We start from the raw sequence: 13,265 nt of genomic DNA on the forward strand, positions 1-13,265 counted from the left end.
ACAAACTTAGAAAACAAAAGTTTTTCTCTTTTACAGTAAAAGACATATTTCCACTTTGACATTTTTCTACTTGGCTTATCCTAAAATACAGTTGCACTGGGAAAAGAAATATCTTTGGTTTACTAAGGACTCAAGATTGAGGGCCACTCTGCATATGTTATATATTAATATTCATAAATCTTTGGCAGAGTAAGTTTTATCTTCCATTTTGCCTATTTAGAGATTGAGAATTATTCAAAGTGATAGAGGAAAGAACCCAGTCTGCCTTTAGCCAGTATTTCTTTATTTCTCCTATATCATCTGTCTCTGGAATTTTTACTTAAAAACTAAGGAAAAGCAAGAAAAAATGGAGAACCATTTTATAAAATCAAGTGACATGAATTTGTAATGAGGTGCTACTTCTGTACTCTCCTGGATGTAGCCTGTCTTGACTTCAGTTCCTAAAAGTTCTCCTTTGTTCCATGAGCAGGGAGCAGGCACTGAGATAGTTAGTGTCTTCTTTGTGACTGGGTGTCCCCCAAAGAAAGTGTCAAGGATGATTTGTGTCAGTCAGTTACTAGGTTCACACATTCCAGTGAACAAAGAGAAACAAATTGTAAGTGATGAGACAAATTCTTGCAGCAGTCTATTAAGAGGTTAGAGACATCATAGAAATTTTTTTTTCCCTTGAAAAGGCATTATTATTTTTTTCCTCATTGAGTTTATTGGTACATTTTAGGTATACAGTACAGTTACATTCATTATTGGGAATTTGTACCTTTACATGACAGGTCTTGGTTCTCATTTTTCCCCTTGTCCCTGCCCTCCCTTCACCCCCTCCTCCTCTCCCCACTTACAAACTTTTATTTCCATTTTTTCATTTTCTCCTATTTTTTTTCTTTCCCTTATTACCTTTCCCCTACCTTCCCACTTTCTCTACACCTTTAGCCCTTTTCTTCCTGTTTCATGTGGTCAATTATCTCATTAGAATCTTATGTACTATTATAGTTTGTTCACACCAGAGAAACTATTCAGTATTTACACATGTGTGACTTATTTATTTCACTTAGGAGTATATACTCAGAATGTATGCATTTTCCTATGAATGAATCTAATTTCTCATTCTTTATGGCTGAGTAGTATTCCATTTTATAGAAAAACCACATCTCCTTTATCCAGTTTCCAACTGATGGGCAAATGGGCTGTTTCAAAGTTTTAACTATTACAAACCGTGCCACTATAAACATTGGAAAACATATAACACTGTGATATGATTCTTTTAATTCTTTTGGAAAGATATCCAGCAGAGGGATGGCTGGGTCAAATGGAACCTCTAATCCCAGCTCTTTGAGGTATCTCCATATTGATTTCCACAGTGGTTGCACCAGTCTGCACTCCCACCAGCAATGAAGAAGGGTTCCTTTCTCCCCACAATGCTGCCAGCATTTGTTATTGGTTGATTTCTTGATAGCAGCTATTCTTTATGGGGTGAGGTGGAATCTCAGTGTTGTTTTCATCTGCATCTCTCAAATGACCAGTGATGTGGAGCATTTTTTCATATATTTACTTACTGCTTTTACTTCTTTGCCTGAGAAATGTCTGTTCATTTCAGATGCCCATCTTTTATTTAATGGAACGATACTTCTACTTCAGGTTATAGGGAAACATGTGTAGCTGTCTCTCAAATAACTGAAATATATCTTTATTCTTACTTCCCAATGTTTTAACCAAGCAACAGGAAACTGATTTTTAAGGTCTCTTAGTGAAATAGCCAAATCATATTTATTCATTTCAGTATGAAATAAGTCACCCTTGGAGAGTGGCATCAATGGTATTAAAAAAGAACCGACCCAGGCCTTCCTGAGGTGTGAGATGGAGAATTTGGGTGGCTTCCTTGAATGTACTGCCAAGAATGCGTCAGCGCCTTTTTCTCCTCCTCCGGATGCTGTCACTAGGTCTCGATTCCCCCAGCCCACCTTCTTCAACCGGGATGCATTCTGTGGATCAGGAGTGCCTTCAGAGCATCTCTGTGCTCTATTTTTAGTAGCAAACTCTGAACTCTGATATGTGTTTCCTTTGCTCTTGAGTAAAACAAGATGCAGTTATTTTTCTACCCTTTCTAATAGCATGTGCCGAAGTCTAAGCTCATGGAACGACACCCATGGAGAGCAAAATGGACTTTGGGGCAAACACCTGTTAAACCTATTAATTCTTCTGTTTCTTTCACTGATGTGTTCCGTACTTGTCTCCGTTCATTACACCTTGCAGTTCCACAAACTGAGACCAAGACAACACTTGCCATGCAGATTTAGGTATCTTGCATCTGGAAAATAAAAAAATCTTTTTCAAAAAAAATTTTGTACTTTTTTTTACTTCAAAAAACATTAAAGTGGGTGTGTTATTTTATCAGTGTACATTATATAATTATATTGTGATGCGATATATAATAATATAGCATATTAATATATCATACCAAATGTGTGCTATACATTAATTTATTAATGGTATTCCATCAATTTTATTGCATTAATCTAATTTGCAGCATGAGTAGAATAGGAAAATAACAGAGATAAGCCTAAAAAAAATTAACAGTAGCTAGTAGCTAAGGAAGTGAGTTGTAGAGATAGATACATGACTGTTAATTACTAATCTATTTTATTTAGGTATTTATTTTGGTACCAGGGATTGAACTCAGGTCCTTGTGCTTGCAAGGTAGGTGACGGCACTACTGAGCTAACCCTGGCCAATCTATTTATTCACAGATATGACTTACACAATTTACTTAATTTCTCTGTTGCTCTGTTTACTTATTTTAAAAGACCGTAATAGTATTTATCTTGAAGCTTTTTTGCAAGCATTAAATAATAAGTTGTGCAGTGCTTGGTATATATCTCTCAAGTCAAGTTGCCTGCAATTATTATCCTAATTCCCATCATTTGTGAACACACACACACACACACACACACACACACACAAAGGCACAGACTTCTAGTTATTAAAAATTTAAAACTTGGGCCAGGGATTTAGCTCAGTGCTTCAGTGGCCTGCCTTGTAAGCCCAAGGACCCAGGTTCAATCCCCAGTACCAAAAAAAAAAAAAAATTTTTTTTTAAACTTATCAAAGGACGCACATATAAAGAAATATTTCCAGAACAGCCCTCAAAATGCTATGCTAGATAAATGATCAAATCTGTGCAAGCACAGCCAGTTCAGCCTTGTCTTTGGGCAGAGCAGAAGCCCAAGACGGGCTGACATCTTATCTGAAGTTTGAAGGTCCAAGAGATATTTGTGAGGTGCTATAATTTGGCTCTTAAGTGCCCCCTCAAAGCCTCACATATTAAGAGTTTGGGTTCTAGAGAGATGTAATTGAGAGGTTGTGGGACATTGAAGAGATGGACCCTAGTGACGTTTGTCCATCATTGTTTGTACGTCCCCAAAAATAAATTCTGGGACACTAGCCTTCTCCTTCTCTCTTGCTGCTTTGTCATGAGCTGAGCAGTTTCACACTGTCCTGTACTCCTACCATGACGTGCTGACCTCCATATGCCCTCAGCACTGTGGCCACTAAGTCATAGGCTGAAATTGCCAAAATAACAGCTATGTGAATTAGGATATAAGCATTGATAAGTATTACTTTATAAATTATGTGTGTAATTCTTCCTATAAGTTCATTGTAGCTCATATATTTTGTTATAGTGATGGGAAGATGACCTTAAGGAACATTGGAACAGAAAAAGGCATGTGAATGAAATATAGAGGATTGGATAAGGGAAGTAAATCATCTCAGGTTTTGTATTGTCTTATCATACTGTGATGGTAATGCTATTACTAGACACAGGGCTACTGCAGAGTCTTTCTAATGGGAAAGTTAAATCCCTGTAGTTTTAGGGAATATTAGTTTAGTTTTGCTGGTGGCATGCTCAGTTAACATATCTAGTGGGCCTTTAGATGCAAGATAGCAATGTTACTACTGGAGCAGTAAATTTGAAAATGTTCAGAAGGTAAGTGGTAGTTGGAATAGAAAGAGCAGAGGAAGACTTTCCAGGTAAAAGAAAAGGATACAAGAAAAAACTGAAAACGGAATCTTTTTTTTTTTTAATGTCAAGCAAAACAGTTTTTCAACTTCAGCTCTATTGGCATCTTGCACTGAGTAACATTTTGTTGTGGGAGGATGTCCGGTGCAATGCAAGATATTTGGCAGCATCTTTAGCCTCTGACACTGGACTTCAATAGCACTCCAAGTCTGTTCTGTTGAAACAAAATGTATCCACACATTGCCAAATGTCCTCTGGGGGCAAAGTCAGCTCTGGTTTAGAACCACTGAAATAGAAGACAGGAAGTTACAAAACTGCAAAAGAAAAAATAAAAGCTTTTAGCATGGTAGAGAATAAAGTAGTATTTCAGTGTTTCAGATCAACTAATGGAGCTGATACTTTAAGAATGGAAAGAAAATATTTATGATTTTAAAGGAAAATAGGCATAAAATCTGGACACTGAAAATCATCATTCATTAGACATGATATGTGTCTGTGATTGAGTTTATGTATGGGTATGAAAGCCAGTTTCTAATAGGTTAAAAGAATGCTCAAATCAGAATATAGACATCAAAGCAGAATAATCTTTTTGGAGTGTAGCTGAGATAAAAAATGGAAAAGTAAGATGATATATAGTGAGATATATAGTGAGAAGGTGCATTCATTTAGTAAAAGAAAAGTTAGGAAAATTTAGGGAAGAGAACTAACACTGACAGAGAAAAGCCTAGAACGGCATAAGCTCAAAACATCAATGGAGAACATTGATCTTGAATACCTGATTCATTAAGCCTACAAGGAAGGATAGCTTGTGTATTACTTACTTTTAGCTTCCTTACAAATTACCCCAAAATTAGTAGCTTAAAATAACCATTTTTATCATCTCTCATTTTCAGTACATTGAAAAACCAGGTGTGCCTTGGATAGGCCAGTAATTCCTCTCCTCTCACAGGTGAAAGTCAGTGCATGGCCCTGGGATGCAACCATCAAAGATCAACTAGAGAAGGCTGATTTCAAGCTCACTTACCTGCTTGTTGTGGGTAGGATTTAGTTTGTTATGAGCTCTTAGGATGATAACCTTAATTTCCTATAGGTTGCTGTAGGCCATCCTTTTCTTGCAGTTTAGCTCTGTCTAGGCAGTTTATAACACAGCGTTTTGCTTCATCAGAAAGAGGAAAGCAGAGGAATTGTTAGATACAGAGAAAGGAGAGGATACAAAATAGAATTCTGTTTTCTATAACCTAATATGTGAAGTAATATGGCATCACTTTTTCCATCTTTTAATCCTTGGAGGCAAGTAACTGATCCATCCTACACACTAGGGAATGGGAATTCACCAGGCCATGAAAACCAGGAGGCAGATATCATTGGGAACCATTTCTTCAATGATGTCCTACAGTATGGAAATATGAACATTTTTGTACATGATGGGAAAATAGAGTAAAAGAAGTTCACATGATGGCTCAAGTTTCTCAGATGTGCCACTTTGAGAATGATGTGGGGAGTGGTGGCTAGAATGCTGGGGAAAGGCATGAATGTTTAAGATTTCTACTGAGGAAAACAGAAAAATAAAAAAAAGGTGTTAATCAAGAATGACAGTAAGAGTCCTGAAAGATTAGAGTTGAGATAAGGTCAAGGCCAATGAATTTGTTTGGCATTTTTGTATAGTTTTCATGCTCTGCAGAAAAACCCAATATCCAGGTATAGGCAGAGAGGAAAGTTTTGAATTTTGGGATTCATTCCAATTTGGATTTGTTCAATAGACACTTTAAAGGAACAAAGAACCAGGACATCGAAAGCCAGCGATTGGGTTTATCCTGACTTTGACATCATAGTGTCTAGGCAAGATATGAATAAAGGAGGGGAGAAATAGACCAATAACAGCAGAATCAAGAAAATTAAGGGCTTTACTTGAAAAAAAAGAGCAATTTTTAGAAAAACAAGAGTGAGACATAACAGAAGAAGTTTGTCTTAGTTACTTTTCTTGTTGAGCCAAAATACCCAGCACTCAAAGTTAAAGGAGGATGTTCCTTTAGCTCACATTTTGTAGAGGTTTCATTGCATAGTTGGCTGGCTCCAAGGCAGGGTAGCATCACAGAGAGGTATTGCAGAGAGAAACAGTTCATTGCAGGGAGCAAAGTAGAAAATCAGCAAGCCAGCAAAGTGGGGAAGAGGCAGCAGGAGCAGTCCGTGACAGTGACAACAACAACCTTCTTACTCTTTCTTATACTTTATCCAGGTTACCTGCCTTAGGGCAGGTGGCACTCACACCCAGGGTGGGGTATCCTTAATCCTAGCGTGAATTAATCCAAACATAACCTAGACTCAGCCACCTCTGAAAAGCCTCATACTATGCATGAGTTTTTGGAGGACGCGTAGATACAGGATTCTTGTCCAAAGAGAGGAATGCAAAAATTCCAGATATCTGATGGGAATACGTACTAGGTGACAGTAAAAATCTCTCTAACAGAACAATTTTATCTGCAATAAAGGTGCACTAAAAACCAGCGTTTGGGTTGAAGACCAAAGAACAAACAGATTTAAAAAAAAAAGGAATTACTATACATATAAGAATTTATTTTATGCTGTTGTCTGTTGTTCAAATCCTTGGTACACAGTGTAGGCTGAGCCAGAAATGTCCGTGTCTAGGGTTTAGATAAAAATTCTCTGGATTAGTGATGCACCTCTCTTTTTGCATGTGTCCTCTGTTATGTTTAGACTGGGTTTTCTTATAGCATTATGAACTCATGTTGTTCTTACTTTTAATACAGTGTTGACTTGCTCCAAATTAAACATTCCAAAAAGCCAAAGTGATAGGAGAATGGTTGAGACCTATTTCAGTAGTGTGCTGCAACACTTCTTTTGGGGTGTTTTGTTCTGGGGCTCAAAACCAGGGCTTCACACACACTAATTGTGCGCTCTGCTGCTGAGTAAATCTTGTAGGATCATGGCTGTCTTAAACCCTGGCCCAGATCTACATCGGTGGTCAGGAAAACCTTTTAGAAGGAGGAGTGGTACATATACCTAAGGAGGGGCAGATTATCTGAGGTTGTCTTTTGAGCTGCCAGTGGTGTTGTTTATGGATATTCCTTTTTGGTTTGCTTTTGTCTGGTGTTTTTAAGGATTGTCTGTTGGAATTCTGGGCCTGACATTTTGAATATCATGAGTTATCCACCCATGGCACCATTTTTAAAATATCTTTTTCAGTTATGTACAACATAGATATCTCTATTGAAAATTGGTCCAACACAATTTCAAATACTCTTGCCCACTACTATAGTGATGCTTTTTCAGATCCATGGGGGTTGATTTCACCACCTCACTGTTTCCACACTTAGGATCAAATAGGAAATGTCCAGATTTGGTGCATCAAGTTTATAGGAGAGTATAGCTTGGACCGATTTCTTCTGCTCACTCATCATTTGCATAGTTGAGATATATCTCCAGCCACATACAGTGTGGAAATGGTGCTCTGCCCTGTACATTCCAGACATGGATCCACAGGGGGAGTTTGTTTCGTATATAAGGTACTTAGTATATAAGACAGATTTAGCGGACAATTAGAAAAGTTCACATAAAACTTCAGATTTGGGTTGTAACCTTAATATTTTTTGTTGTTTGTTTAAGAGTAGAAAAAATGTACAGAAGGAAAGAAAGCTTCTGTCTAAGAGAGACAGAAGAGGGACAGGAAATTGGGTTGCACCCTCACCCTACTTCTCCAAGATGTTTTATACAACAAAGCCATGTGGTGAGGCAGGTACAAAGTGGAATTAAAACTATAAGAGCCAATGGGAAATTACAAGGTGGGCTTGAGGTGGGGCAGAACCATGACCAACCAATAAGATTACAAGTACAGTCACCCAGGTAAGATTGATTAAACGGGAATCAAATGAGGGAGCAAGCCATGTAGCAAGCATACAAGGATTTTCAGTAAGGGTGGGGGTCAAGGATATTTCCTGAAAAGGCTGGGTTAAGACCTTGGCCCTCCACCCAGGCGATTTATACCTATTTGAAATATCAATCACTGCTAGTTATCCCCAGGGGAAACAGAAAGCTATAGTAGTTTCTCTCCTTTTACAATTTTGGCCTTCAGTGAATGTGTCTTGATTGTCCTCCATGTTGGCTCCTTGCTGTGTTGGCTCCTTGAGGGTGGCCCTGTCTAACTGCCTACAAGATATCTAATTAACTTACCTCTTTGCAATATTTCCCCCTCTGAAGAAGCACCCCTTACTTCTGTGAGGGAGCAAAGGGCAAAGACAGCTCTGGCTTCTTCTAGCTGAAGAGGGTCATTAGCTTTAATATTGTTAAACACCAGCTCAGATAATCTGTGATCCACATTTTTACAAGTTAACAGCAGAGAAAGTTTTTGTTTTTTTTTTTCTTCACTGAATTTTTGCCACACTTTTAACATCTTCACTTGTTTTTGTTATGGGAGCACTTGTGACTGCTGCTGATCTGGTCCTTAGTGCTAAGTGTGAGCCTCTAAGTCACGTAGTCTTTTCTTTCAGAGAAGGGACTCTGAAAGTGTGGTCTGGGGAGTCTGGGGACCTTGAGATATTTACAGAGGTATCAAACTATCTGCCTACAAAATAGTAAGACATCGTCTGTTTTTTCACTTCCATTCTCTCACAAAATTAGACATAAAATTTTTACTGTACTTTTGAAAGAGTTGAATGAGTAACAGATTCATTCAAAACATATGGTAGATGAATGTGTACTGTATACCTAAAATGTACCAATGAACTCAATGAGAAAAAAAAAACATATGGTAGATTAATTAACATTAATGTCAGTAGAAAAAGTTCATGGATGTTGTATTAAATTATATATTGCATACCATTTTTAAGAAATTACCATTTGTAAAATGTGGTACATTAAAGAATATAAAAATACGCTAATACTTTTAAAATTTCCTCTCTATTTTCAAATTACATGTGTAAAGTTGTTTTCCTTACATATATTACAACTAAACTAATACACCTTTATAGCACAATTGCATAAGCAGCTAAAAGAACTCACCTGTCTTTTAGTATCAAGTAGTGAACATTCTTGCAATATGTAAAGACTACTCATCTTAATTTAAAATTTTTGAGCAATATAGTAGCAGTAAAATATGCAACTTACATTAACAGGTTTGACTTTATAATTTTTATTTGGAAATAATTATTAATGAATACTTTTAAAATGCTTCCATTTTAATCACTAATATGTGAAATGTTGAGAGATAAAATCAACAGCTCTTTGGGGGACATTGATAATCTTGAGTGTAAATGGATCCTGAGGCCAAATGTTTGAGAAACATTGCCAGAGCTCATTCAAAATTCAATCAGGTTCCTTGCAATTAATCAGGAGGATGGGGCCAGAACCCCAAGGAACATTTTCAGGAGTCCTTGCTTTCAGCAAATATGGCTACTGCCAAAGGGCCTGCTCTATGAGAGATATTAGGGGCCTGTCAAAAATAGGCTTTTTTATCACGTGTCTTTCCTACTTGGAAGTGGCTAATGTGCTTTATCTACATAAGCTAAACGTCACAAGCAAAGGATCATTTAGAGGCAAAGATATCCAGTCCTAAGTAGAGAAAACTTAAACAACAGCTTCTTTCCAGGAAGTTTCACCTAATTGAGCCTCCTGTTGCTTATTGAAATTGCCAATGACAACATAGGTTATTATGATAAATTTAACCAAAATCAAAATGGCTAAGACTATGTCAGGAAAAAAAAAATAATTTTACCACTCACAATGCTAATGTTTAGCTACACGAACAAATAATTTCCTACATATCTATTGAGGACCATTAGCTTCTCAGTAAAGTAAAGCAGACACTTTTCATTTATGTAAATATATATTATGATTCAATATATTTGAATGTCATTCATAATTTATAAAATTACTTATTTGGAAGAGGAAGATTGTGCATTTAATCACTTTTGCCATTTGATTATATTTTATATGCATTTTATATTTTGCATGGTTTTATATATACTACAATACGCTTGAATTTAACAAACTTTATATATACACTTAAAATATATTTGGCAAACAAAAATTCTAACTGCCACAGTACAGTTCTGTTTGAATGATAGTCATAAAACTTGTTTTCACAAAGCAAAAATTATTTAAAGAAAACAGAAACAGAAAAAAGAAAATAGAATAATTAAAAATTATCCTTTGCTTTAAGCATTAGCTAATTTTTATATCATATGTATAATTAACATTAGGTTTCAAATTTAGGTGCTTGTTAAGTTCCTGTGTTCAGGACCTATTTCTACTTTGTTTATTACTTTACATATCTGTTCATTTAGATAATTATCTGACACCTGCTCATGGCAGATTGTTTTGACAGATTATATTGGCTGAGATCAGTTTGTCACCTGCCATCTGTCCAATAAAGGTAAGTTCAAAAGCTGGTAATTTATAGATCATAATAAAATATTTGTTTTTTGAAATATGATAATTTTAGCCTTAAGAATGTGTTGACCAGAAAAGAACATTAGTCATAAATATGTCAGGTATATTTCTATCCCCAAAATTCTAGTTTTAGAATTATTTAGACTTAATCAGAAAGAGTATGCTATATTGAAAAGAAATTGTTCTTTTAAGTAATTTGGTAAGCATCTTGAGCATTTTTAATAGGATTATTTTATTTTTCTTTATAGTGGATTTTTGACCCCTTAGTAAACTCTAAAGAATTCAAATTAAAATAAATATTTTAAAGCACATATACAATATTATTAGGAGCCTTGTGTAATCAGCGCATGCCCTTTTTATATTTTATTGAATCTGGAAAAGGTAAAATAATATTTAATGAGGGGAAAGAAAGTAAATTATTCGGTGTCTGTCTGTATGATAAACAAATATGTTTAAACAACAAAGATAATTATTAGAGAGATGATTTTTATAATAAAGAATTTTCAGAAATGTTGAAACACACCTAATAAATATATTAGAAAAACAAGCAAAAAAATTAAGGGCTCATTTCTCAAAGTTAGCCAAAATTTGTTTATGAGAAATTCTATTAGAAGAAATAATAACAGATTTATTTTTCTTTTGTTTCTGTAATTACTTAATGAACATCACCTGAATATCATGTGTCAGGTATGGAGGATATGGTGCTGCGTCTGACAGGTTGAGTCCTGGATCTTGTTCCTCTTAAGGTTTAGCTTTTACTGTTATCCAAAAGTAGTCAAGCTATGTGTTCTCACCCGTGACTCTGTTACTGAAAGTGCATATTTTCTGCAGCTATATGAACTGACAAATAACAATCATGATACTTGTGCTGAAAGCAAAATTAGAGCATATTGAACATTTTTTTTAAAAAGTACCTCGTGGCTTGTAAAATGACCTGTACTCTGATATATATTTATTGGAAAAGAGAGGGCCAGGGTTTTTTCTACTCTTGTAAATTCTATCTAGTTATCTGGTATGATAAAAATTTTTCACAGACTGCTTGAAAAAGCTAGTCTAGTGAGCACTACTGGACTGTAGGGAGTTCAAAAAAAGAAACAGAGCAAGTCCTTAAAGACCTCTTGGTACAATGGGAATACAATACCAACATAAATATATTGATATAAACACAAGTGACTCCAAAGAAATAAATATACACAATCAAACGCTGCACCAAGGGCTGTCCCAAAGGCCTCTTTGTGCTATATGATCTCATGATTTGTGGAACCACAGCTTTCTGGAAGAACATACAAAAATCATAGAGTTCCAAGAAGCAGAGTTTGAATAGTTGGCAATCTTTTGAAACTCTATGGAAAGGCTTCCTTTAAGCTTAGAGCTTTAGGACACACACATCAGACACACAGCATTGAACTCATCGGAAGTACAACCAAATTGCCACCAAGTCAATATACAGCCAAAGTATTTAGCAGAATAATGAAAAACACAGCCAACTGGGACGTTGTCTACGTGGCATGGAAGATTTGTTCAATTAGTTTGATTGATGTGACCAGTTATGTTAGCATCATGTCAAGAGTAAATTATATATAACTGCTCTAAGTAAGTCATTACATATTCCAAAGATACCCAGATTCTAGTCTGACTACATTTTGAAAACTAGGATTAGTGATATTTTCCAGTAAATTTATTTCTGCTCTAACCTATCACAAAGAACTTGTTTCTTTTATTTAATAAATTATTTATCTTTAAAACTTAATCCACAACCTCATTACTTATCTTATGTCTATATTTGCTATAGTAATGCATGAAAGAAAAAATTGCACCATGTTGTGTGTAGTACACAATATTGAAAATAAATATATAAATATATTGATTTTTCTTATTAAAAAAATACTGAAATGATACAAGTTAGAAAAGCTGGGGATGTGGTAACACTGAGTGTGTGATTGACTAGCTGTGCTGTGTCACATAAAACAAGGAGACATGAATACAAGAGCACCCTAATTTTAGTAACTGGAGTTCACTCTAGATAGACATATGAAGTAGAGTCAGAAAACAAATGAAGTCTAGAACCTCACTTTATTTATTGTGGTATCAGGGATCAAACTCGGGTCCTGGTGCTTGCAAGGCAGGCAGTGGAACCACTGAGCTAAGTACGGGGCCCTAAAACTTCACTTTAAAGTGAACAAATAGAAGAAATATTGATACAAAATGACAGTCATGAATGTTAGGTGAGTCAGACAAGTTAGAATAAGAGAAATCAAGTGCAAGAGCAGATGATTTGCAGCCACAGACCTTCCTTATCCATGTAGCTGAAGATAGAATTGTTAATGGTCTGAGGCAGTTACGGTGAGAGTAGTCAATGAAGGTTTTCTAAGATTATCTGTTAATTTGTGGGAACATATTCAGTGCAATATTAATGATAAAGAAAATACATTGATGAGAATTGCATGAGAAATGATTTGTAACTTACTAGACTACATGTGAAAATGAAATTAGGAAACCTAGCTTAATAGCCACAGAGGAACCCAAGATTAACATTTAGTGTAATTCTTTCATTTATTTGGGGACACTATTGCTCAGAAAGACTAAGGACTTCTCAAAGTTTATGTAAAGTTGGCAGAATTAGGACAAGCCATAGTCTCAATAACCCTGGCTATATGTTCTTTCCATTAATTGGATATAAACATGTTAAAAATTAAAGTAGACTTTTAACTGTTGATCATGATATATCAGGACAATAATTTTTTTTTATTGAGTTTATTGGTACATTTAGGGATACAGTACAGTTACATTCATTGTTGGGATCATGTACCTTTACATGGCAAGTCTTGATTCTCATTTTTTTCCCCTT

Source organism: Fukomys damarensis, unplaced genomic scaffold (genome assembly GCF_012274545.1).
Source record: "Fukomys damarensis isolate Sample0158 unplaced genomic scaffold, DMR_v1.0_HiC HiC_scaffold_29, whole genome shotgun sequence".
Lineage (NCBI taxonomy): Eukaryota > Metazoa > Chordata > Mammalia > Rodentia > Bathyergidae > Fukomys > Fukomys damarensis.